We start from the raw sequence: 25,307 nt of genomic DNA, 5'->3' as shown, positions 1-25,307 counted from the left end.
GATTTACTTTGATGGGATGTTTGGCTTTAACATTCATGATTCAAAACTATGCAAACATGTCAATGATTCCTTGTTTGTTTTAGATTTCACTTTCTATTTCACTCCATAACAGAAGCCTTAAAAATGTCTTGCTATTCTGCTCCTCTCTAAACCAAGCCTCTGCACGCATGTTCAAAACCTAGAGTGATGTCTTTCATTATGTGGCAGAATGTGCTGTTTTTTTTCCAGGTTAATGCTACACTCCTCATTATGGGAGCAGAGGTTAAACCTTTCTCATATAAGGAATGGCAACCCACTATGATTGCTGTTGTGTCTCCCCATCTTGGTCAGTCTTTTTTGTATCTTCGATGGGGTTGCAACTGTAAGCAAAGCTCAGTCTTATTTTAGAGAATTGATTTTTATTTTAACCAGTACAAAAACAGTTTATAGTCAAGAGGTCTTAGTACTAACAGATGAATTTACTAAAAAGCTTTTTTATGGAGAATTAAAAACTAATATGCTGATGTGTACAGTTTTATCCATCCCTTTATTCCATTTGTTTCTTTCTTACAGGTCACAAGCGTGTTGTAGCCATCTCTGCTGATTTTTGTTGAATTTTGGGCCTTTTTTGGAATGCACGATGTTAGCGTGAATTAATTTAAATTTACATTCTAGAGCAGTGGTTGGCAATGGGTCGTGGCTAGTTATGAACTGGGCAGCACAGAAAGGAAAAAAATGCCTTTTTTTGCTCATATATATATATATATACCACAGCCATATCCCCCTAGTGGGAGGTAGCTAGAGTCATTTCTGACTCTTTTTGGGAGATTGATTCAGAGGAGGGGATTCCCAGCCCCCTCGCTCAACCCAACTGAGGTGTTGGGAGTCATTAGGTGACCAAACCCCCCAATTCCAACCCCTAATGCTGAACGCCAAGCAGGGAGGCAACGGGTACCAATGTTTAAGTCTTAGGTATGACTCGGCCGAGGCTTGAACCACAACCTCCCAGTCTCGGGGCGGGCGCCATACCCCCAAGGCCACCGAGCTGTTTTTTTTGCTCATACCATATTCATTTGTCTATACAAGCATTTTTTTTTCCCCCAAAAAGTTTTATGGGTGACAGTTAAACTTAGGTAAAAACATCACCGTAGTTGAGCATTGTTTGATCAGTCGAAAAATATCGCTGGCCTCATTTGCTCAGCAGTAGATGGAACGAGAATCGAACCGCAGCGGTGAGAGTGTTGAATCCAAACCACTTGGCAACAATGATTGTAGATGTCAATGGAAAAGGCATTGTGTTTATCTCATCATCATACTGATTTTATGGCGCCCCGCTGTAGAACGTTGTAGTCAAGCATTATGGGAAATAGTTTTTCCAAAACATTGTTGTACACCATGGCACAGTGAGTAAACAGTGGGATAAGATAATATCCAATGAATTTTCCTATGTCATCTAGATCCCTAGTGGTCAAATGATTGCACAGTGGAATTGGGCTTAGTGTTATTAAATTCATTATCCTTGTTATTATTAATGTTATTATTGCGATGGGCCACAAGAATATAGTCAGACATTAAACCTGTCTTTGGCACCGAAAAGGACCACTGTTCTAGCGCACTAGGGAGAACATGCAAACCAACTCTACGCAGGTCTATCAGGGACTAACAATTTAGTTAAGGAATATGACCTGTTGAAGTCTGATCCAAACTCACATTGAATGATATAAATCATTACATTTGTGGGGGACAAAAAAGTCATGGAAAGCTTTTTTCTTTCATCCCCGTGTTGCTCGGGTGTGAAGTTTTCATTCATCTCATCCAGTAGGGAGGCACCCACCAAAATGAAAAGATAAAAAAAATAACAAAAGCAATGATCTCACCATCTCAAAGTGAAGGTGAATATAATCCAATCTGAGATGTTGGTCCATTCAGCGGGAAAAAGCGGCGGGCAGCGCCTCTCGTCAGCCTGCGAATCTGATGGAGGAGGCGAGTGCATACAACTGCTGGCTGGATGGGTGGAGAGAGAGAGGATGAACAAGAGACTACCAGAGTCTGTCCTGTAGGGAAGGAAGAAAAAAACCCTCTGCCCGTTTACATCCTGACTTCTTGGGTTTTTTTTTTTCTTCGTCTGAGCCTCGGTGAGCGCACAGCGAAACGCACGTTGTACTTTCCTGGAGCCTCCCTGGCTGAAGTGATAGTGTGTGCGCTCTTCTCTCTGCTTGATGGTTTCGTCAGTCTTCCTCCTCCTCTTCACCACTCTTCGGTGTGTGACACAAATTACTCTGTCACTTTCGATGCATTCAACAAGTTAGGATGTAGGGCAGGGGTAATACTGCTCTGATTTCACTCGAGACGTTGTAAACAGAGCAGGAGCAGATGGTTTCAAGTCACCAAATTTCCAATCAAGGTTTTAGAAAAAAGTTGAGTCAAAAATAAGATTTTTGGGCGGTCATGAGTGGGCTGTGATCCAGTGACTCAAATACAAATAAACAATCCAATTTTATATGATTTATGTGATTGGCAGAGCAAGGAAGCAATATATGAACGGTAGCATAGAAACGAAAGTTGTATTGTCTTACCTTAACTTGGATGAAATATTTGCAATGGTCCCTTTGAATAAAATATCAAAATATATACAGTGGAACCTCGGTTCTCGACCATAATCCGTTCCAGAACCCTGTTCGAAAACCGATTTGTTCGATCACCGGAATCGTTTTTTTCCCATTAAAAGTAATGTAAAATCGTTTTAATCCGTTCCAACACCCTGAATGTTTACCATGAACGTAAACATGAAGCTAACCCAGGCTAATCGTACGTTCGCGTTAGCATAATCTTCCGTACCAAAGATTACGCTAACATGAACGTGTAAAAATGAAAAAATCAGGTCGTTTACACGTAATTTAGCACCCGGGTCTCCACAACAAGTGGTGAGCGGTTAAAGCAGACCTGGGAGCTCCGGTCCTGGAGGGCCATACGTCCTGCCAGATTTTGAAGTTTGCTCTTCTTTAACTCAGGTGATACAAATTATAACCTCGTTAGCAAGCTAGCAAGTGCTCGTTAACGATACTGGTGATTGGAATCACCTGTATTGGATCAGAGAAACCTCAAAAATCATGCAGAACATACAGCCCTCCAGGACCGGAGTGCCCAGGTCTGGGTTAAAGGATAAAGAAAATAATTATGAATAGGATTTATAACCGGTCGGCAGAAGCCATGCTCTATTCCCTCAAAAGAAGGGAAACTCGCACACCTTCTTCATATTTTGCTATTATTTCTTTCTTAAATGCAATAGTTGTACGCACTACTCTTTTTTTTTCACCTGTCAACTTTGCTGCTTGCACCGACCTTCTTCGGAGGCATAATTAAGGGCTAAAACACTCCGTTCACCGATATTAAAAGCGAAAGCGAAAAGAAGTGCGCGCGCACGTCATAACAGTTCTTCACGAGGAGTGGGGGCAATCTCCACGATCTACACCCGTACGCCGCTCAGCATCGCACCCTAGCATACAGGCGTTCGAACTCCGACTTTTTGAACGAAAAGCGAAGCAAGAATTTCACGAAATTTTTGGTCAAGAACCGATTTGTTTTAACTGAGAGGCGTTCGAAAACCATGGTTCCACTGTATATAAAAAAAGGCTATGCAGCGAGAAAAAAATCACTAGATGGACTGACTTTCTGACTTACCTGGTAATACAATCATTAATTCTATTTTTTGTGGCAGAGGTGTGTGAAAAATCTGAAGTCTCGCTTTCTCCCTCTGCCCTGAGGCAAGAGAATTGTGTGCCTCACTCTGTCACAAACCAGAACGGACACAGGACTCAATTGCATGCGTTTCTCAGATTTTATTGAAAGAGAGTGAGAGTAAGGCTTGCTTGATTGCTTGATCCGAAGACTGGCGGAGAGCGGGAACGAGCAAGGCGGGAGTGACACTTCCGTGTTGGAAGAAGACAGGCGGGAATGGCAAGTCGTTTGACCAGGGCTGGAGATCACAGGCGATGTCAAGTTCTTAATAGTGGTCGTAGGCAGGCGGCAGGCAGAACAGGCGTAGTCAGGTTCGGAAACGGGTCGAAAACGGGAATCAGGCAGGAAGCATGTTTTAACAGGGACGGAGTCGGACGGGAACTCTCACTGATTGAAACACAACAGCTGGCAACGATCTGACAAAGTTTGAATTGCAGTCGGGGGGTTAAGAAGGGTGTGGCCACCAATCAGCTTGCCCGGGCTGTTGGCGCCAATCAAGCTGCCACATGTGTTCCAAATAGGGCAATCATGACACACTCTGTATTGACTGAGCACAATAAAAGACATAATCCAAGACGCCAACGTTCACCAGAGGCCGCCAACAGACAAATGGACAGGAAAATCCGCACATCCTGTAATCACCAACACCTAACACTCATCAACCAGCCGGTATTAAATAACTGCACCAACAGCTTCCTCTATTGGATCGTGGCTCTCCATAATGATGCCATTCCCGCCTGCCCAAGCCTAATTCCCGACTTTTTGACGCCTGTACTTTGCCCACAAAAGACTTTGTAAATTATACTAGCCATGCAATTGGGACTGTATTTGTGTTGCCCGTTTTATCCCTTCCCCCCATTTGGAGAACTTTTTGTTAATTTCCTTTACCCCCAATAAAGCTGTCAAACCCTAAAAATAATATGTTACATATTAACTGTATTGATAATATTCATAATAAAATGTGGAAGTTCAAATATTTTGAAAAATTGAATCCAGTAATTGAAAAGTTAACGTATTTTCCGGACTATATGGCACACCTGACTTTAGAATATTCCACTGTGAGCTATATGTTTCATTTGTGAGGCGCAGAAACTATTATGCGCATTAAATGTCAACTACAGAGCGAGGGTTGCAAAAACTCATATTGTTGGGATATGATATAATGAAATTGTGTGTTTAATTGCTGTTAAAATGTCGGAAGAAATTGTTAAAACGTCATATTGTCAGATATAACGAAATTGTGAATATGCTTAATTGTTGTTAAAATTGTCGAGAAAAATTGTTCAAACCTCACATTGTTTATTTGCTGTTATTAGTGTCAATAAAATTGTTCAAACCAAAAACCATTAAAAAAAACACATAAGAAAATGTAATTAAATAAATAATTATAGGACATACATTTTTAAAATCTGATTCCACTACTAAACGTACATGATTCATCAATAAAAGATCAGTATTTGTAGGAATATTTTATTGTAATTATGCATTTCCAATTTTATTTACTGTGTATCCGGTTATGAGATCAGCGGATTATCAAGCGCACCTTTGAATGTCTGGCATAGATTTTGTTTTGGGTGAGCTTTATACTTTGGAAAATATGGTACATCAGAAAAAAACTCTGAACAGATATAAACATTTAGTATATTTTAGATTTTATATTTTCCTGCACGTCACTGGACTGACCATTAAAAGGGTTAATTTGACCCAACTTCCTGGGTTGTTTTGCATAAACATCTGTTGCTTTAATAACAATAAATTCAATCGTCATACAAAACAAAACTGGATATAAGTCTGTTTTACCCAAACATCCCTATCAAAAATCGATCATTTGGGTTGGCAAATTTTGTGTTTAGATTACAGTTACAACTGACTTGCGAGGATTTTCTTGCCCTTAAAGGATTTCCTTGCTTTAATTGGCTACTTATTTTTAACTATCGTCATAATGATTGGTCACGTCCATGCAATTTAGCGAGAGTAGTGATCTGTGCCTTCTTTATATTTCTTGATAATTGCATTTTTTTCAATTCTTCCTTTCGTATCACTGCAAGCTTTGGGACAGTACAGAAAATGCAGTATTTTATTGTCGACTCACAGTCTCTACCAAGCACACGGCAGAAAAGTATTGTGGGAGGTAGTTCAGCCAAATGCATATTGGCATTATCATGATTCCCGGACACCAACCAATAGCAGGCTAGCATTTATTCGACTTCAACTCATGGCAGAAAGGCATCTCAGAGATACAACTCTACAAATGCAAGAAGACCACAAAGTTTGAGTTTGATACTTCTTTTGGCATGCCAAATAAGCTGTTTTTTGATGTTGTATACTGTAGTGGGGAAAATGCAGAAAAAAAGGTGCTGAAAAAACAACATAATCCATAGAATAAAGTAAAATTGTCATAAGGCGAGGTTGTGGTTCCCTGGGGTCTACTGTATTTTTTCGTTTTGAGTTGGCATTATCCTATTAGATTTATTGGTGAATTAATGTCTTAAGGTTTGTTTAGTTCCGGTCTTGATAATAATAAATTATAGAAAGTGTGTCCAAAATAGGGCCTGCAGGCTGTGAGTACAATTTCAAGAGTGTCACAGTGGATCCAAAAATGGTACATGCTCATAAAAGTATATATTTTGCAATTGATATAAATAAATAAATAAACCGTGAGAGGATTTTTTTTACATAAAATTTAACTCTAACTATAAAATTCTAATCTAATGAGATATTTTTTGCAAAAACGAGAACATTGCTAAACTTAATAAATTACCGTATTTTCCGCACTATAAGGCGCACCTAAAAGCCTTTATTTTTTTCAAAAGCTGACCATGCGCCTTATAATACAGTGTGCCTTATTTATGGATCAATATTAATTCGCAAAGTCTTGCAACTAAGGCAAGCAGCCGCCGACTAGATTTTCCCCTGAACGCCAAGTAGTCCACGGTGTATGCTGGGATTTATTTACCGGCGTTTCATTGGCTAACCAATGTGTCAATCATCATTTGAATCGATCACTATTGGCTAAAGTTATTCGGAGGTCAAGGGGCGGATCCTTTTTATCATTTACAGGCTGGCATTGGCTGAAGCGGCAAAACAAAGCCTGCAATTGGCCAAAAAAGATGAATGTGTATAGCACGTGGTTTGACGGCATACAGAAAGCATTTTTTACTATACTGTGTTTGTAAATATTTTATTCTCCTGGATTTACTACACTCACGGATATAAAAGGACCACGGCTGCACATTATTATGAACACAACGACTTCGGTGAGCTACTCCGGCTATATATCTTGTTTCAGACTGAACTCGATGTTTCTGTGATAAGCCGTGCAGATAATGGATGAAATGGAGTGTCTATTTTTAAATTAAACTCAATTCCAAGTGTTTATTGTCATATGCACAGTAAAGTTGCGAGCGAAAAAGAAAATAGAAACTAAGGAACGGTTGGCATTTCTTGAATCCCAAGACTTTAACCTTCCGAATGATGGAACGATGCATTTGAGTGACATCGTACGGACACCGCATCCGCACGTGTTCTCGACACGTATTTGCGTCTTTGCAAGCTTTCGGAATGTTAAGGGGGTAATAAGTTGGACTGAACTATCTGACTGTTTTGTCGACTTTCCCATTGTAGCGCCTTATAATCCGGTGCGCCTTATGTATGTCAAAAATAGGACCAAAAACTTTTTTTTCGGGGTGCGCCCTATAACCCGGTGCGCCTTATAGTGCGGAAAATACGGTACTTTTGAAGCTGTAATTGACTTTTAAATTTGTATTGGTATTTAAGCAAGGCAGCCATAAGTACCCAGATCAAAAAACGGATTTTAAAAAATTGAGATGCAAATTTTTGTGTTTTTTTTTTTTTTGAGTAAAGTTGCAAAAAAAATTGCTTCACCCCTTGGCCCGAACACCAGACCTCTGCAGATAGTTATGTAGAGCTTTCATCATGAAGTTGAAAGCAGGCGATGCCTGGGGTCCCTCACTTCAATCCGAGGCAGGCAGTAGCGAGCTCTTCTTGGACCTTAAAGGGAATGCTCTTGAGGGATAGGGCCTGCCTTTCAATGAATGGCCTTGTGTGTATTCCAGGAGAGAAAGCAAATAAAAGTGAGAGAGCCTGCTTCATGGGACAGAAGGGCCCTTGATGCCCAGTGCATTGAGATGTTCAAATCAGCTTCTGGCGCATCATGGAAGACGTGAGCTTGTGCTCAATTCTCCCCTGTTGAGGATGGACCCCGATCTAGGAAAAATTGAGCTGCAATTGTTAAGTTGGTATCAAGAATAGGTGATATTTCACAGCTTGCCACTTATTCTTACAGGTAAGAACTGTCTTTTACCGTACAGATCATCAGGTGAACAATAGTTATAGTAACAGTCAGTTAATGTGGCTCATAAGTCTACTGTTCAGTCTTCAATTATATTTTCCAAATGATGAAGGATACTGGGCTTTGAATCCCAGTCATAGTAAGTATTTTAGAGGTAATATACAATAAATACTCCTGTAGAGTTTTACTCTAAATGTACTCTACCACAGATGAAATGTCAGCATTGGTCTTTTTTATTCAACAAAACCTTTAAAATTAATATTATAAATGCTTAATATAGCTATTTTTACTTTTCTGAATTGTGACATTTTAAACCAATAAAAGCATTTTCACTAGTACTATAAATATGTAACTGCAGCTGTGAAGGATGAACGGGTGTAAGGAAGGTTGGAGGGAAGGTTGGAGGGAAGGAAGGCAGGCAGGCAGGCAGGCAGGCAGGCAGGCAGGCAGGCAGGCAGGCAGGCAGGCAGGCAGGCAGGCAGGCAGGCAGAAAGAAAGAAAGAAAGAAAGAAAGAAAGAAAGAAAGAAAGAAAGAAAGAAAGAAAGAAAGAAAGAAAGAAAGAAAGAAAGAAAGAAAGAAAGAAAGAAAGAAAGAAAGAAAGAAAGAAAGAAAGAAAGAAAGAAAGAAAGAAAGAAAGAAAGAAAGAAAGAAAGGAGGGAAGAACCATTTTTAAATGTGCAATCACTGTTTATTCTTTTTTCCCGTGTTTAGCTCCAGCTACTGGCCTCTCTGTGAGGAGTTTGCATGTCCTCGCCCTGCCAGAGTTGGTTTTCTCCTGGCACTCCACTTTTCTCCCAAGTCCCAAAACATGGATGGCAGATTGATTTGTGTTTTCAAGTTGTCCCTAGGTATGACTGAGCATGAGTATACCCTACTGACTGACTGGCAAACAGTCCAGTATGTCCCTGCCTTATGACAGCAGAATAGGGTCTTAGGACAGGACAGAGGGCAGGAAAATGAAATAATATATACAACGCACTTACATGCAGCTAACCAGAATGTAATGCACTGTAAATTCCAATCACTAATTTATTGACATTTAATTTGATTCTGTGTTCATTCAAAAACAGACGAAAAAAGGGCTACAGCGTGTTTAGGTCTAAACACTTCCCACACTGATATATTTTACTTACTTAGTAATTAATAATTAAGTACCGTATTTTCCGCACTATAAGGCGCACCGGGATATAGGGCGCACCCCCAAAAAATAGTTTTTGGTCCGATATTTTCCATACATAAGGCGCACCGGATTATAAGGCGCGACAGTGGGAACATCGACAAAACAGTCAGATAGTTCAGTCAAACTTATTACCCCCTTAACATTCCCAAAGCTTGCAAAGAAGCAAATACGCGGATGCGGTGTCCGTACGATGTCACCGAAGAAACATTTCTTAGTTTCCATTTTATTTTTTGCTGGCGACTGTGTGGACAGCAAAGTAAGAATTGTATTGTACAGGGAAACGGGGTTCTTTACTGTGCATATGACGATAAACACTTTGAATTGAATTGAGTTTAAAAATAAACTCATCACAGAAACATCAAGATCGTTCTAAAACAAGATACCGGGAAAATATAAAGCCGCATAGCTCTCCTAAGTTCTTTTGCAGCCTTCACGTTCATTAATGATACGTAACCATGGTCTTCTTACAACCGTGAGTGTAGTAAATCCAGGAGAGTAAAATATTTACAAATACAGAATAGTAAAAATTGTTTTCTCTATGCCGTAGTGCAACCCAACCTGTGATTTACATTCATCTTTTTGGGCCAATTGCAGGCTTTGTTTCGCCCCTTTAGCCTATGCGAGCCTGTAAATGATAAAAAGGATCCGCCCCCTTTACCTCCGAATAACTTTAGCCAATAGTGACTGATTCAAATGATGATTGACACATTGGTTAGGAAATGAAACGCCGGTATATAAATCCCAGCATACACCGCGGACGACTTCGCCTTCGGGGGAAAATCTAGTCGGCGGCTGCTTGCTTTAGTTGCAAGACTTTGCGACTTAGTATTGATCCATATATAAGGCGCACTGTATTATAAGGCGCATGGTCAGCTTTTGAAAAAAATTAAGGCTTTTAGGTGCGCCTTATAAAAAATACGGTAATTAATGTCAGATACGGACCTTTAGACGGATACACATCTTCCTCCATAAATGCATGCCAAACAAACAAAGACCAAAAAAGGCAAGGAAGAAATACGTATGAGCACATCAATACGGTTTGTTGGCATTCAGCCCCCAAATGAAAGCTGTTACTGAAAAGGGTTGAGATTTTTCATCAGGCTGTCCAGCACCTGGGACTGCTGCCGATGAAAGCCAAGCGTTAACAACAGAAGAAAGCTCAGCCACCCCATTCGACACAGAGTTCTTCTGTGCCAATTTGTCTGGCTAGTTGTCTTGTTTTCAATTAGACTGCTTCTCTTTTGAAGGTTTGAAAATTGAGACTTAAAAAAAAATGTTCCTTTGGATCGAGAGGGATTTTTTCAGTTGCTGAATTTGAAAAGCTTGTGTACGACTCCATAAGAGGTGCTCCTCGTGGAAAACAGTGTCAAAGCCTTTCCGCGACGCTTCTTCTGCAATCATGTCTTTTATCTGGCGCATGAATAGCCTCCGTCTCCTCTCCCGAAGATGATGAATGCCACGCTAGATGAAGCCCAACATGGCTGACTGGTTAATCAGATAAGCTATTGGCATCAGAGGAGTGCCAAAGTCAAAACAGGTCCAATAGAATGAATCCTGGACCTTACACTGTAGGTGGAACAGGTGGAACAAAATGAGCTTATCACCCGTTTTGAATGCGTCCAAAAAAAGATCAATCTGATAACAATGCATCAGTAAACGACGCGGCTACGCAGTTTGGTCTGGTTGGGGGCCAGTGCAAAGATCAGCAGGAAAAGAACACATCATCAGCAGGATATGTTTTTAAATTGGAACAATCTGTCTCCTGACTTGCCAATGGCCTTTTCATGTGGGCCAATATCTTGGGAGCAACGTTCCCTGTAATTTTCCACGGGTCTGAGCGTTCACACAAAGTCGGTGAGCAACGCTTGAAACAACAGTGAGCAACCATAATCCCAAGTGTGGCAAGATAATTCATTATCAAACATGTCCAAAACTTGACATCAAGTTACATTTTGCTGAGTTTCCTGCAATGCAAAATTATTTTTCTCTTTTGAATGAATTGACTCGTGTACTATTGCCAAGGTTGTACGGCCTATAAACGTCATTGTTCTTACAATTCTTTCACAAGATATCCATTTCTTTTTATTTCCTGATATATTTTGTCGCGAAATATAAACATTTTTGAGGGCTTATTTAGTCGGTTGCAAGATACAGAACTGTACTTAATTACATTTTTTAGTGGAAGTACAATGTTGGCAACAAGATTCACTTGATAGAATTGGAAATGATTTGAATGCAACACAAACTTTTTCTTATTTTTTCTGTGTTTTTTTCTACTTTTTTTTTAAATTCCTTTAAAAAAAATCTCATTGTGTTTATTTTTCCGAGCTGTTACTTTTTTCTTTTTGTTCTCTGTTTACTTTTTTCCTACATTTCTTTCTTTTCTTTTTTTCTGGCTTTTTTTCTAAATCTTTCCTTCTTTTTTTTCTCTTCTTTTTCTTTCTTTTTTTTCTCAGCTTTTCACTACTTTTTCATTTTGGGATTTTTTTTATTTTTTGTTCTATTCCCCCCTTCTTTTAAGTCATTTTGTGCATAGTTTTACATAATATTTGGTCATGTTGGGATTAAAGAAGCAAAAACAACCTGAAGAGCCGTTCAGGACCCGAAAGAGCCGGTTCCTTTTAGTGAGCCGAGCCGAAGAAGCCAGTTCTCGACCAACTCTACTAACTTTACTCAACTTCTTTCTACTCTGACTCGACTTCAAAATACCGCATTTAGGACACAACATCAGGGGAACCCGTGTATTTTTACCATCATGCACTGTAACTTTGACTTAAGTCGCTTATTAATTAGTAATTTTGAGCCCTCATTTTTGTGCGCCGGCTAGATTTTCTTGTGCGCAGAGAATGTGCGAGCAGTGCGCAATTGCGCACGCGCGCAGCTTAGAGGGAACGCTGCTTGGGAGTAGGACAAAAACACACCTCCAATTAAAAAAAAATTCTTAGTGTAATGATTCAAACTTTTACAAAAAAATTGCTAAACTTTCCTGAAAGTCAGGGCTCTTTGTACACCTCAGGGCATAGGTAAAGCCTTTAATCACTGTTAAGAAGCAAATACGTGTTTGTACGATCACTAAAATATGCCATGCCAGATATCATTGGAAAGCTTAAAGAAACAAACAGTCTGAAACAAGATACCCGAAAAATATAAAGCAAAGCGCAGCCACTCCATTCGACACGGTGTTCTTCTGTGCCAATTTGTCTTGCTAGTTGTCTTGTTTTAAAATAGACTGCTTCTGTTTTGAAGGTTCTACAATTGAGACCACAATGGGAGAGGCAACTCTGCCCAGTCATATAAAAGATAACTCATGGACATGACTAGCTCACCAATAACGACCCATGGTAGTCAGTTTCTGGTACAATTTTCCGCAAACATGGTCTAGTTACATCCACGAGAGTCAAGGTAATCCAATCGTGTAAAACATTTACTCCAAAACACACAATAATGCAGACAGACAAAAAAAAAAATCTGCCTAAACGCATGTCTGCATTGTTTCTAGTTGCAATTCAACTGTTTCGCCCCATAATTCCCGTTTACAAATAAACAGACTCGCAAAAAAAAATCCAAAGTGGCAGTTAGCCTCTGAACTTTCGATTAACACCACAGTCGACCAATTGCAAAAAAAATTCACAATCCACAGCCCGCATTAGCCTTAGGGGCCGGTCACAGAGACATTTGCGGCTGAATCACGGCCAGAAATTTCTGCCTGTGAGGCGGACGCTATTGGACGCTTTCAGATCGCAATGCAGACGAGATACAGCAGTGCTTAAAACGCGGTCGGAAATTCGCTCGCGGGTGGCAGCGCGAAGAGCGCGGGCACACAGCCTTTCACGAGCGTATCGAGGCTGAACCACGGCCAGTAATTTCTAGCCGCGAAGCGGATGCCGTTGGGCGCTGTTGGACGTTTTGAGACCGCCATATAGACGAGATACAGCAGTGCTTTACTCGCGGTCGGAAATTCACACGTGGTTGGCCGCGCGCAAAACTTTTGAGCTGCTCAAAAGTTTGAGCACGTGTTAAACCGCGTGCCGCACACGTGGTCAACACAAGGTAATAACGCGGAAATAACGCGGAACGACGTGCTCTGGCCGCGGCCAGGGCGTGGTTACACATGGGTAGGACGGGAAATTTCAGCAGGTAATCGTGGGTGGAGCATGGTAATAGCATGTTCTGCGCCTGTATCGCGGTGTTATTACGTGAAATTAGCGTGTTACGCGTGTGACAGTCAAACGCCTTTCTCCACGTATATACAGCGCGATTTGCCGAGCACTGGTCACACGTCAGTTGTGCTTGAGACGTCAAGGGGGTGAACATGGATCCCCGTCAGAGTAGTGACCTCGTCTTAATCCAATTTTATTTCTTGACATTTCTTTTCAAGATAATAAAATAAAAATGATGCCATAGCTTGAAATCTTGATCTTCACGGGACTGTGTCTTGAGCCCGGTGTTATCCGAGAAATGCATCCCTGCCGAGATTTGCATTCCCTCGCTACTACAACCACTTTTACCTCGTTTTATCTCACCTTTAGGGAATGTAATGGCGAACATATAACCAAAACCACTTCGTCTTGCATTTGTTGGAAATGTAATTCAACTTAAACCATTCCGTCTTTGTTTTTGTTGTGAACGTAATTTGTTGCGTAGGAGTCGGATTTGGGCACAACAACGGCTCGGGAGCTTTTATACCCGTGGTCCACACGAGAAAATGACGCAGAAATGACGCGATGAGGAAGCGGAACAGTCGGCGGCGTCTGTTTTGCGGGCATACCACCGATGAACAGCGGGTTGGCCGATTTTGCGCAGTTTCCATCGCGGGCAACCACGGGCAAAAAAAAAACGCAAAATTTTATCCGTGATTCAGCCGCAAATGGCTGTGTGACCGGCCCCTTAGGGGGCCTGTATTGAAAAAATGCCTCTTTCAGCTTAAACAGTGAAACACTTATAACTCTTTCCCAATATCTAAGAATTAGCCTTAGTCAAATACACGGTTGAAGAGGTTTTAGAGCTGCGCACTCGTCGTCTCCAATGGCCCTAAAAATCCCCTTGGAAAAATGTGCAAAATACAAATTTTTGTCTTTCAGATTGTGATTAAATTCGACCCGGGACCCGGTACAGCTTCATGCTGTTGTCCCAGCTGTTTTCCAGCTAAGATGCCCATGCTACACTCTTCTAAACAAATGTGATTGCAAAATAATAAATAAATCAGGTGACAATAAAACCCTTTATTTCTGTGTGTTCCAACTTTACTCAATATTAGTAGTGATTCTTTCAGTTGGAAACAAAACTTCAGAGTAATACCTTTCAAAAAAGACCAAAAGCGTCCATAATTTACAAAGAACAGCATTCAATTTACTCTGGGTACGTCATGAATTGGGATTTCAGCCAAATTTTACAGGATTGTTAAGGGGTTAACTTCATTCTACTTCTATCTTTCAGTGTGAACTGATGCATGATTAGAAAAACAATTATTAATATATCATCAAATTGCAACCCTAGCTGTGGGAGCCCCATGATTTCCCAAGGGGGCGGCAGTAGCTCAGGAGGTAGAGCGCTCGTCTTGGGATCAAGGGATCCCAGTTCGAATCCCGGCTTGTCCGTGTTACATGTCGAAGTGTCCTTGGGTAAGACACTGAACCCCTAATACCCCCAATAAGCAGGTTAGCGTCTTACATGGCTGCAATACAAGGCCGCTATTGGGAAATGTGAAGCACACTGTAAAGCGCTTTGGGAAGTCATTGACTTGAAAAGCGCTATATAAATGCAGATCATTTCAGATCATTTCCTTTCATGATCAAGCATCCTGTGGTCTGTACGCCAGGCCTCGGACCCTTGAATATTCATCAGAGGAAAGAGCCTAGCTGTAAAAAAACCGAGTGGTGCTTTACGGGTTAAGACCCCCGAGTCAATACCAGCAATGGCATGGTCCCTTTGTCATTCGCCTTTTTCATTTGAACGCAGCGAAAATGGAATGTAGCACAGTTTAATTTTTGGCGGAAGCTGTGCATCAGATTTGGGTCGGCAGGGATCCAGTTATCCGGGTCATGCAATTCCGCAAAGGCTGATTCAAGGTAACAGGGTTCTTTTTGTTCGTTAAACGTGTTTGTTCTAAAAATGTTCATTTGGGAGTATTTTCTATTTATGGGAGATTCATATGAAACAAAGGCGGCTGAAAATCAGTAAAAGTTCCCTCAGTTTATAAATGTTCTGTCCGTTGGCGTATTTAAAGCAGGAATTTGAAAAAAGTTGGAAAAAATGACGGCCGACAAAAATAGGCTTGTTTTCACAATTTTTTTGAGTTTATTGCAATGCAAGTAGTTTCACTGTAGAACTGTGGACTATTAAGCTGACAATTTATTGCTACCATACAAATTCCCAATGTTTTAAATTAGCCGTAAATTCCGGACTATAGAGCGCACCTGATTATAAGCCGCACCCACCACATTTTCAGAGGAAAACCGATTTTGTCTACACTAGCCGCACCTGTATATCAGCCGCATGCGCCCACATTAAAAGAATGTATCACAAACACAAAACTAACTAACTAACGATTGAAACTAAATGTCCTTCATTAAAGTACACAGTCCAAAAATCACAGCCGGCAAAATGAACAGAAAATGATACCGGTAATTAAGGTTTGATGCAGACCTGCAGAGTCCGGGTCCCGTTAAAAAATATATATCCACTATTGCCCGCCGTGTCCACAAACACTCACCTTTACCGGTCCCCACTTCCCGTCACCCCGCGTTTGTTACGCCCCTTCTTTTTAATTGGCCTTTGCAAGACATATCAGAATAAGTGTCCAAAATAAATACAAATGAATACATTACAAAAATATACAGTTGCAAATATATATTATACAAGGTTACACATATTTACAAAGAAAACGATACACCGAGAGAGTTTTCAAAGTTTTGATAATAATAATATAACTTTCATCCCAAACGGTGCCTGACAGAGCAGTTAATGGTAGCAACACGCTAGCAACACGCTAGCAACACGCTTGCAACACAGTAAACGGGTCTGTAAAAAAAATACCGTACTTGTAAAAATCACAGTAAACCGTCCTTATCTTCCTCCTTAGAACTGAAGTCATCAAAGTCGTCTTCCTCAGTGTCGGAAAGAAACAGTGTCATATAGACGTCGTCCCACGCTCCCGCAGCCTCACTCGCACTCTCATTGTCGCTGGAACTTTCATCCACTCCTGATTCTGTGCCCTCCTCTCCGGCATGCAGCAAACCTTTCCGGAACCCGTTGGTTATGGTGGATTTTTTGATGCTGTCCCGCGTTGTCAGAATCCACTGGCAGACTTGCGAAAAAGTTGCCTTTCGCATGCGGCCAGTTTTAGTGAAGTTGCAGTCTTCCTCGACGCATATATTCCACCGGTCTAAATCTTACCTTTTGTGCTCGAGCGCCGCTGGCGGCCGTTAGAAAAATTACATAAATTGGCCGCATCACTGAATAAGCCGCAGGGTTGAAAGTTTGGGGAAAAAGTAGCGGCTTATAGTCCGGAATTTACGGTAGTTTCAATTTTACACCCAAAACATACTAAATACTGTCTATGAAGACAGTGTCACCCAGAAATCTGCTTTCATTTTATAGCTCCGTTAGCAAGTGAAAGCGACTTTCTCTTTAATCAGTCCCCTCACTCAAAACCTTTTGTTTTGCTGTTTCTTTTGAAGAAGGTCCATGGTAACAGTAAGCATGCATTGACTCTCATTTTAAGAAAATGGGAACTGAGATAACTAAGTTTAATCCAAGGATTTTTTTTCTTCAAGTACAGCTGTATTGTACCCAAGTGGCGGGCCATGCATTCACCACTAGGCTTTCGGCTGCAGTCTAAAATAGTGATGTGCCGTTCACGAACGAACCTGCTCTATAAGCCGGCTCTTGTGAGTGAAGGACAGGAGCCGTCTCTCCACCCATGGTAAACTTCTAAACACTATTTTCTCTCGTGATACCATATGCATGTGTTTTTCAGGGATGTTGTCGACCTTATATTTGTTGAGTATAAAAAATATCATTTTTTGTACATCTGTAAATCTTTCATATGAATCAGAAATATATGCAAGCACCAAGATCAACCTGTGGAGCCATTCGGGTGCTTTAAGAGCTGGCTTTTTTAGTGAGCCGGGCCCAAAGAGCTGGTTATCTATAAAGAGCCGACGTTCCCATCACTAGTCTGAAACAATCCAACCCTTAATAACTATTCTATTGCTCTGAAACAATTACTGCAGCTATTGCTGTGATACATATAAAAAGGCATCAATAGTAACCTCATGAAATTGCAAAAATTCATCCTTTTTTCTCTCCTCGAGAAGATTTCAATCTGCCGTGCGATTATCCGTGCGTTTAAGTTCCATCAAGAAGTTATTTCCTATCGCCATCAAAGCTATTGATGAAGGTCAACGCCATCTTTTCATATTATTGACAAAAGTATTTTCTCGATTTTTGCTGGAAAACTCCGTTCGACGGGAGCAGTGGACACGGGTATTTGTTTCTTGATGTTTTATTGTTATACTTCTGTTACCGGCCCTTAGCCAATCATATTTTGTAAAACCTATGATGTTGCCTTGCGCCTGCTAGTAGATATTCAGACACCAACTTTAAATCTGATTGGCTAAACCAACAGCTTCAACAGCTTTATAGACAACAATGTTACGCTTACACGGCCTTCAACATTTTTTATGAAGGCCTCAGGGCAAATTACTCACCCTGGCAACAAACAATGGTCGGAATGTGAGTGGTTAAATGCTTGAATATAAAAGCAATGAAAGAAGACTGACAGAAGTATCTATAGACAAAATATAATAAACCTCACATAATTCATATATAATTTTAGGCCAGCAGAAGAGTGCTTGCAGGATCTCTGCCAACCTGTACGGTTTTGTCATACAAAGTACGTTTTTTATGACGAGTACGACGCACAAAGAAATCTGTACGAAAAAAATGCAAATTTGTCAATGACTACAGGGAGTGCAGAATTATTAGGCAAATGAGTATTTTGACCACATCATCCTCTTTATGCATGTTGTCTTACTCCAAGCTGTATAGGCTCGAAAGCCTACTACCAATTAAGCATATCAGGTGATGTGCATCTCTGTAATGAGAAGGGGTGTGGTCTAATGACATCAACACCCTATATCAGGTGTGCATAATTATTAGGCAACTTCCTTTCCTTTGGCAAAATGGGTCAGAAGAGGGACTTGACAGGCTCTGAAAAGTCAAAAATAGTGAGATATCTTGCAAAGGGATGCAGCACTCTTAAAATTGCCAAGCTTCTGAAGCGTGATCATCGAACAATCAAGCGTTACATTCAAAATAGTCAACAGGGTCGCAAGAAGCGTGTAGAAAAACCAAGGCGCAAAATAACTGCCCGTGAACTGAGAAAAGTCAAGCGTACAACTGCCAAGATGCCACTTGCCACCAGTTTTGCCATATTTCAGAGCTGCAACATCACTGGAGTGCCCAAAAGCACAAGGTGTGCAATACTCAGAGACATGGCCAAGGTAAGAAAGGCTGAAAAACGACCACCACTGAACAAGACACACAAGCTGAACTGTCAAGACTGGGCCAAGAAAAATCTCAAGACGGATTTTTCTAAGGTTTTATGGACTGATGAAATGAGAGTGAGTCTTGATGGGCCAGATGGATGGGCCCGTGGCTGGATCGGTAAAGGGCAGAGAGCTCCAGTCCGCCTCAGACGCCAGCAAGGTGGAGGTGGGGTACTGGTATGGGCTGGTATCATCAAAGATGAGCTTGTGGGGCCTTTTCGGGTTGAGGATGGACTCAAGCTCAACTCCCAGTCCTACTGCCAGTTTCTGGAAGACACCTTCTTCAAGCAGTGGTACAGGAAGAAGTCCGCATCCTTCAAGAAAAACATGATTTTCATGCAGGACAACGCTCCATCACACGCATCCAAGTACTCCACAGCGTGGCTGGCAAGAAAGGGTCTAAAAGAAGAAAAACTGATGACATGGCCTCCTTGTTCACCTGATCTGAACCCCATAGAGAACCTGTGGTCCCTCATCAAATGTGAGATTTACAAGGAGGGAAAACAGTACACCTCTCTGAACAGTGTCTGGGAGGCTGTGGTTGCTGCTGCACGCAATGTTGATCGTGAACAGATCAAAGCACTGACAGAATCCATGGATGGCAGGCTTTTGAGTGTCCTTGCAAAGAAAGGTGGCTATATTGGTCACTGATTTGTTTTTGTTTTGTTTTTGAATGTCAGAAATGTATATTTGTGAATGTTGAGCTGTTATATTGGTTTCCCTGATGAAAATAAATAATTGAAATGGGTATACATTTGTTTTTTGTTAAGTTGCCTAATAATTATGCACAGTAATAGTCACCTGCACACACAGATATCCTCCTAAAATAGCTAAAACTAAAAAAGCCCCACTCCAACTTCCAAAATATTCAGCTTTGATATTAATGAGACTTTTGGGTTCATTAAGAACATGGTTGTTGTTCAATAATAAAATTAATCCTCAAAAATACAACTTGCCTAATAATTCTGCACTCCCTGTATATCGAAACGGCAAATCAATCAAGTCTAACGAGTTCGCCGCGGAAGCCTCTATCTCGGTATCGTTTTTTTTCGTTGCAAACTAAGCGAGCGGTTTGATGCTACTGTGCGCATGCGTCTGCCGCCTGGGGATTTCCCACCATGCATCATTCCGGAAAAAAAAATATGGTGTACGATTATTTTGTATTTTGTACGGGAAAATTCGACAGTTTGTACGGGCATGGAGCCGTGGAGGTTGACAGGTATGTTGCAGAAACCAATGGCCCACCACTGACACCACATATAAACCAGATACTAACGGTGATATTCTGAGGCTTCTTTTTGGAAGGGATGGATTGAAGAAAAGTATAGTAAATCTCCACCTTTCCTCATCAAAAGCCAGCTCGTACAGGCCCCAAATTGATCATTTTGAAATGTATTCTAGGACATGCCCAGTGTTTATTGACAATAAGCCCAATGTGCACCCTGCATCTCTTGCCAAGGGTCAGCTTTAAAAGATTCAGTTCTCACAACCGTGATGAGAAGAATGGAGTAAATGATGAATATGCCCTGCAATTGACCGGCGACCAGTCTCGAATGGGATAGGCTCCAGCTCAAAATCATACATAATGAGGACAAGCAGTAGAAATGGTCTGAATGACCAATGTGGAATGTACCTCACTATCCTTGGGTAGAATCAGCTCGCACAGATTCTAGTAATGTATGACATCTCGGTTTTTCTAGTTACTGATATAGAAAATGAAGTGATGATGGTTTAGACCAATGGTTCCCAAACTTTTGCAGGCTGGTGTCCACTTGGCTCCCCAGTTTATTACTAGCTTTACTAACTTTTTGTCATGATTGCCCTATTTGGAACACCTGTGACAGCTTGATTGGCGCCAACAGCCCGGACAAGCTGATTGGTGGCCACACCCTTCTTGAGCCCCTGTCCTCTGTTCAAACTTTGTCAGATTGTTTGCGAGCTGTTGTGTTTTCACTCAGTGAGCGTTTTCGTCCAACTCCGTCCCTGCTATACCTGTTTTCTGCCTAATTCCCGTTTTTGACCCATTTTTGAACCTGACTACGCCTGTTCTGCCTGCCGCCTGCCTACGACCACTATTACGAACTCGACATCGTCTCTAATCTCCAGCCCTGGTCAAACGACTTGCCATTCCCGCCTGCCTTCTTCCGACACAGAAGTGTCATCCCCGCCTTGCTCGATTCCGCTCTCCGCCAGTCCTCGGATCAAGCAATCAAGCAAGCCTAAAATCTCACTCTCTTTCAATAAAATCTGAGAAACGCATGCAATTGAGTCCTGAGTCCGTTCTGGTCTGTGACACTTTTTTCGTAAGGCGTGAAGGGCGCAAATGCCTCTTTGATGGAGGTTTATTTACCTCTCAGTCCTTTTGTAGATGTAACTTCTTCGTCTTTTACCTGTAATCCTTTTCACATGGTGTGATAATTTTTAAGGTGCTGGTACATGTTACTTGTCTTTCCTCTGGACGTAGCGACTATGCGAAAGTAAACTCTGCAATGGGCGTTTTCTTCTGTTCCACGTCCGCTTCGTCAAAACCAAAATGGGTCCAAACAAGTGATGTACCGCCATTCTTCGGTGCAAGCTTCGTTTCCTTCTCATTTGTTGACTCTGGGACTATGTTTACGGAGTCCGCCATGACACTCAATGAGCTCACACAGCGGGTGAGGCATAGTGTGGTGATTGCAAACTTTGAATCACGTTTATTGGCTTGTGGTATTATTAAAACTTCCCTTCAGATTGGTCGCACTTTTAAAACTCGAACAGTAACAATTGTGGTCGGCCAAAACTCCATCACTCACTACAAAACCTTGAAAAAAAACGCAGTGCTTTGCGGTTTCACAACCGCACTACATTCAAACTTCTGACTTCGACTGCCGCCCCCCTACTGCCCCCCTACAGCCTTCTTCTTTCTCACCTCCCCCCAGACCTTTCCACCGCCCCCAGGGGTGCAGTACTGCCCACTTTGGGAACCACTGGTTTAGGCAAATACATACACTACATAGTCAATGGTAACTAACTCGGAGGTAAACTAAGAATGTTGAAAAAAGCCCTCCTCAAAACTAAATATACTGTACTGCTGACTTAGCTATTTTGATGTTCTTACTATGTTCAAGGAAAAACATATTAAAAACACTTTAAATCATAGGCAGGTTCTTTAGAGGCAATCCCCAGGATGCAACGTTGGCGCCTGTAAGGAAGAAAATTAAAACAACAGTTTAAGCAAAAAACCTTGCCAATGAACACAATGACCCATATTACTGAGAGAGACCCCGGAGACCTGAGCGGTCATTCTGTAAATTGCTTCCCATGCTGTATCATCAGATTGTAAATACATGCTGAAGAGACGCTCGGTTACCCCGCTTCTATTGATCTCACCAGCCATGGAACGCAAAGTCCATACAATTTTTCTTCTAGAGCACAGGTCGGTGGTCCGACAAATGATGCCCAGAGAGGTCACTAATGACATTTGTGGGGGATAGTTTATTGCTGGTTTTGGAACATCGTTTAACAAGCGTTGTGGGACAATGTTCTCGTCAACGTGGAGGACAAATTGTTCTGTTCTAATAGCAAGGTAATTTTTTTGCAAGTATGGCTTCCATTACATTAAGGGCATTAAAAAAACCTGGAGTCCAAGGGGAGTGCATTATTCTGCATTGTCATAAGCCAGGGGTGGGCAAGCTGGTTCTTGAGAGCTGCATGTTCTGCACGTTTTGGGAAATTCACTAGTCCAATGCAGGTGATTCCAATCACCTGAATCATTATCAAGCTTACACACAGCTTGCTAACAGGATGAAAGTTTACATCACCTGAGTTGGAGAAGGGAAACCTTCAAAGGATGTAGGACATACAGCTCTCAAGGACCAGGTTGGCCACCCCTGGCCATAAACAACCAATCTGAGCTTGATATTTAACCATGAATTTGGGGTTTAATTGTTACAAGGCCCTGTGCCCAAAAACTGCTCAACCAGTGAAATTTGCCAATCCATTAATCGTTTACTAAATTCTGTCAAAAATAATGGAAAGAGCATCAACAATATTTTCATGGGTAAGGAATCTTAAGGATGTAAATGAAAGAAGAGAAAATTAGATGATATATTAGTGTTTTTTCGGTGTATTTTACAGCTGATATAAGACGCTGGGTTGCCACCGACCCGCTAACATAGGACATGTTACCTGAAAACTAACACTAGAGGAGGTTTAAGTAAATAGTAGTAAGCGGTATCAGTTTTGTTTCACCTGCTTGAACCATGAACTTGATTTTATTTTTATTTTTTGTCAATCCCACAATCAACTGAGATCAGTTCAAACTCTCTGTAGCCAAATTTTGGGGGTGGTTACCATTACTCTTACAGTGTGTCTTTACTGACAGTAATTTCGATTACCTAGAGCGTCTTTGCTACATGTCGAACACACTTACTGGTCTTGGGTTTAGTCTACCTTTTGTGCCACCGACTGGTATATTACTTTGAAAAGGATTAATGAATGTCCATTAACAACAAACAAGCACACTACATCTTTGAGAATATCTCAAATGGACTTGATTATATCATTACATCCAATTTTGATTCATTTTGGCCACCATTATATCTCATTAATCATTGTTCCTCTTTCTATTCATTAATTTTGAGCCCTTTTACCAAAAGCGTGACTACAATTAGGATACAGAAATCTTTGACGCTGTAGTTTCCTACATGATGGGAAATACTGCACTCAAGTACTTCCTCATATTTTGCTAGCTATTTTGTTTGGTTCATTTACGTTAATTCCTTGGAATCTAGTTACAGTTCTCCTTTTAGCTTTGTCCCTGCTGTGTTTGTTCCACAAATGGAAGCCTGCAATTTGTCTGTCATTGTGCAGCTACAGCTGATGTAATGAATGCAGGGCTTATTTTAGGGGTTTGTATCGCTAGTCCAAGATTTAAGGCCTGAATCTCCAGGTATATGCAAAGAGAGCAATTATATAAGCGCCAGAAACCATTTGGTCTGAAGCAGATTAATGACAAAGCTGGAGGTAAAGGAACTTGACATGTAAATTGTATGGACAGAGTGCTGCTTGACTCTGCAGGTAAAAAGCCCTGGGCACAAAACTCCTTTCCTTTCTTAAGCCTCAGACTTCAGAGGAATAACTCAATTTGTCAAGAACAAATTGTCAGAGGTGAGTTTGCTCATTATCTATCATTGACATTCACACCGTGCTCTTGTTCCTTAGGAGCCCGACGTAAAGAATTATAATCCTGAAGACTGTGGAAACCATTAAGGGATTAAATTACCTTATCATTTGACTTTTGGCTGCTTTAAATTCAGGATGGCTGCCCACATAACACATCCATCCCATTGATCACCATTTGTAGTGGTAGAACTAACCAAAATATGCCTTTTACACAATTGTTTCTTTTTGTTTTCGTGGTTAGGCCTTTTTAGTCCCGAGTAAAGAAGATAAGGCATTGTTTTGGTTTTATATTGTGACGTCTAAAGTTCCATAAAATGGGAAGGAACCTCAATCATTATTTTTACACCATCACACTATGCTTTTTTACGAGTGCAAGACACATTCCATGTATTGCTATAATGTATTCGTTTGTAGAATATGGTTGGTTGGTTGGTTGGTTGTCTGGTTGTCTGGTTGTCTGGTTGTCTGGTTGGTTGGTTGGTTGGTTGGTTGGTTGGTTGGTTGGTTGGTTGGTTGGTTGGTTGGTTGATTAGTTGATTAGTTGATTAGTTGGTTGGTTGGTTGGTTGGTTGGTTGGTTGGTTGGTTGGTCCCTTAACCACTAACTAGGGTGGTAGGAACACCATGCCCTGCGGTGCCCATTCCTCTCTGGGCCAACATATGTTTCCACAGAGTCTCAAATCAGAGACCTTTTCGCGTGTTAGGCGAATGTAATATCACTAAAGAAAAACATTCATGGGCAGCACGTCGGCGCAGTACACGTAACAGCAAGATGGCGGACAATTAAGTCAGCTCCCACCCTATACGTCGCATGTTATGTAAAATAAATTCCAATTCCGTATCCTACTAGTATTTTAGGTGAAAGTGTGTATTTTTTCCTATTTTCTTTGTAATACATGAAGTTTTTTTTGTACCACTAGGAGGCGCAGAATAATGTAAAATGTCCCTTTAAGTTACTACTAAATACAGCTAAGCCGATTAAAGCTGCCTTATAACGTCAAACGTGTCTATCTGAATTTTTTACAGCTCCAAATTTTTTCTCATAATAGGTCCCACACACTTTCACTATTTTCAATCTTATTTTATCCTTAAGCAATCAAAAATATCTGCCAGGCACAAAAAATCAAGTTGTTTTCTTTTCTGAAGAAGGTATTTAATCAGTAGAAGACAGTGGCTGTCTTCAGACCAAAGGAAGAGAGATGAGATGTGCAGAAGAGGTTATTTTAGAATCAATTGGCGGATCACCAATCCCAAATTCAGGATACTGGGGTCAATAAATTGCTGTTTGATAAAGAGTGCACCCCCAATATAAGGTCTTGACCTCCTCAATACTCACATCGGTCATAGAAAAAAAATCACTGTTGTAATACAAAGTTTATATTTT

The 25,307-nt window shown here is 41.1% G+C and overlaps 1 protein-coding gene across 3 annotated transcripts in view; it reads right to left on the bottom strand.

Moving 5' to 3' along the window:
- LOC148364667 (A-type voltage-gated potassium channel KCND3-like) overlaps positions 1 to 2,148 on the bottom strand; it is a 171,165-nt gene extending 169,017 nt beyond the window's left edge. For all 3 annotated transcript variants that reach the window (XM_088338848.1, XM_088338849.1, XM_088338850.1), the window contains exon 1: positions 1,857 to 2,148. The gene's annotated coding sequence lies outside the window, so the exon portion shown is untranslated. The remainder of the gene's footprint in view (positions 1 to 1,856) is intronic.
- Between the last annotated feature and the right edge of the window lie 23,159 nt (positions 2,149 to 25,307).

Source organism: Urocampus carinirostris, chromosome 6 (genome assembly GCF_059441175.1).
Source record: "Urocampus carinirostris isolate Australia breed hairy pipefish chromosome 6, RoL_Ucar_1.0, whole genome shotgun sequence".
Lineage (NCBI taxonomy): Eukaryota > Metazoa > Chordata > Actinopteri > Syngnathiformes > Syngnathidae > Urocampus > Urocampus carinirostris.
This window is presented reverse-complemented; position numbering and strand designations above follow the sequence as displayed.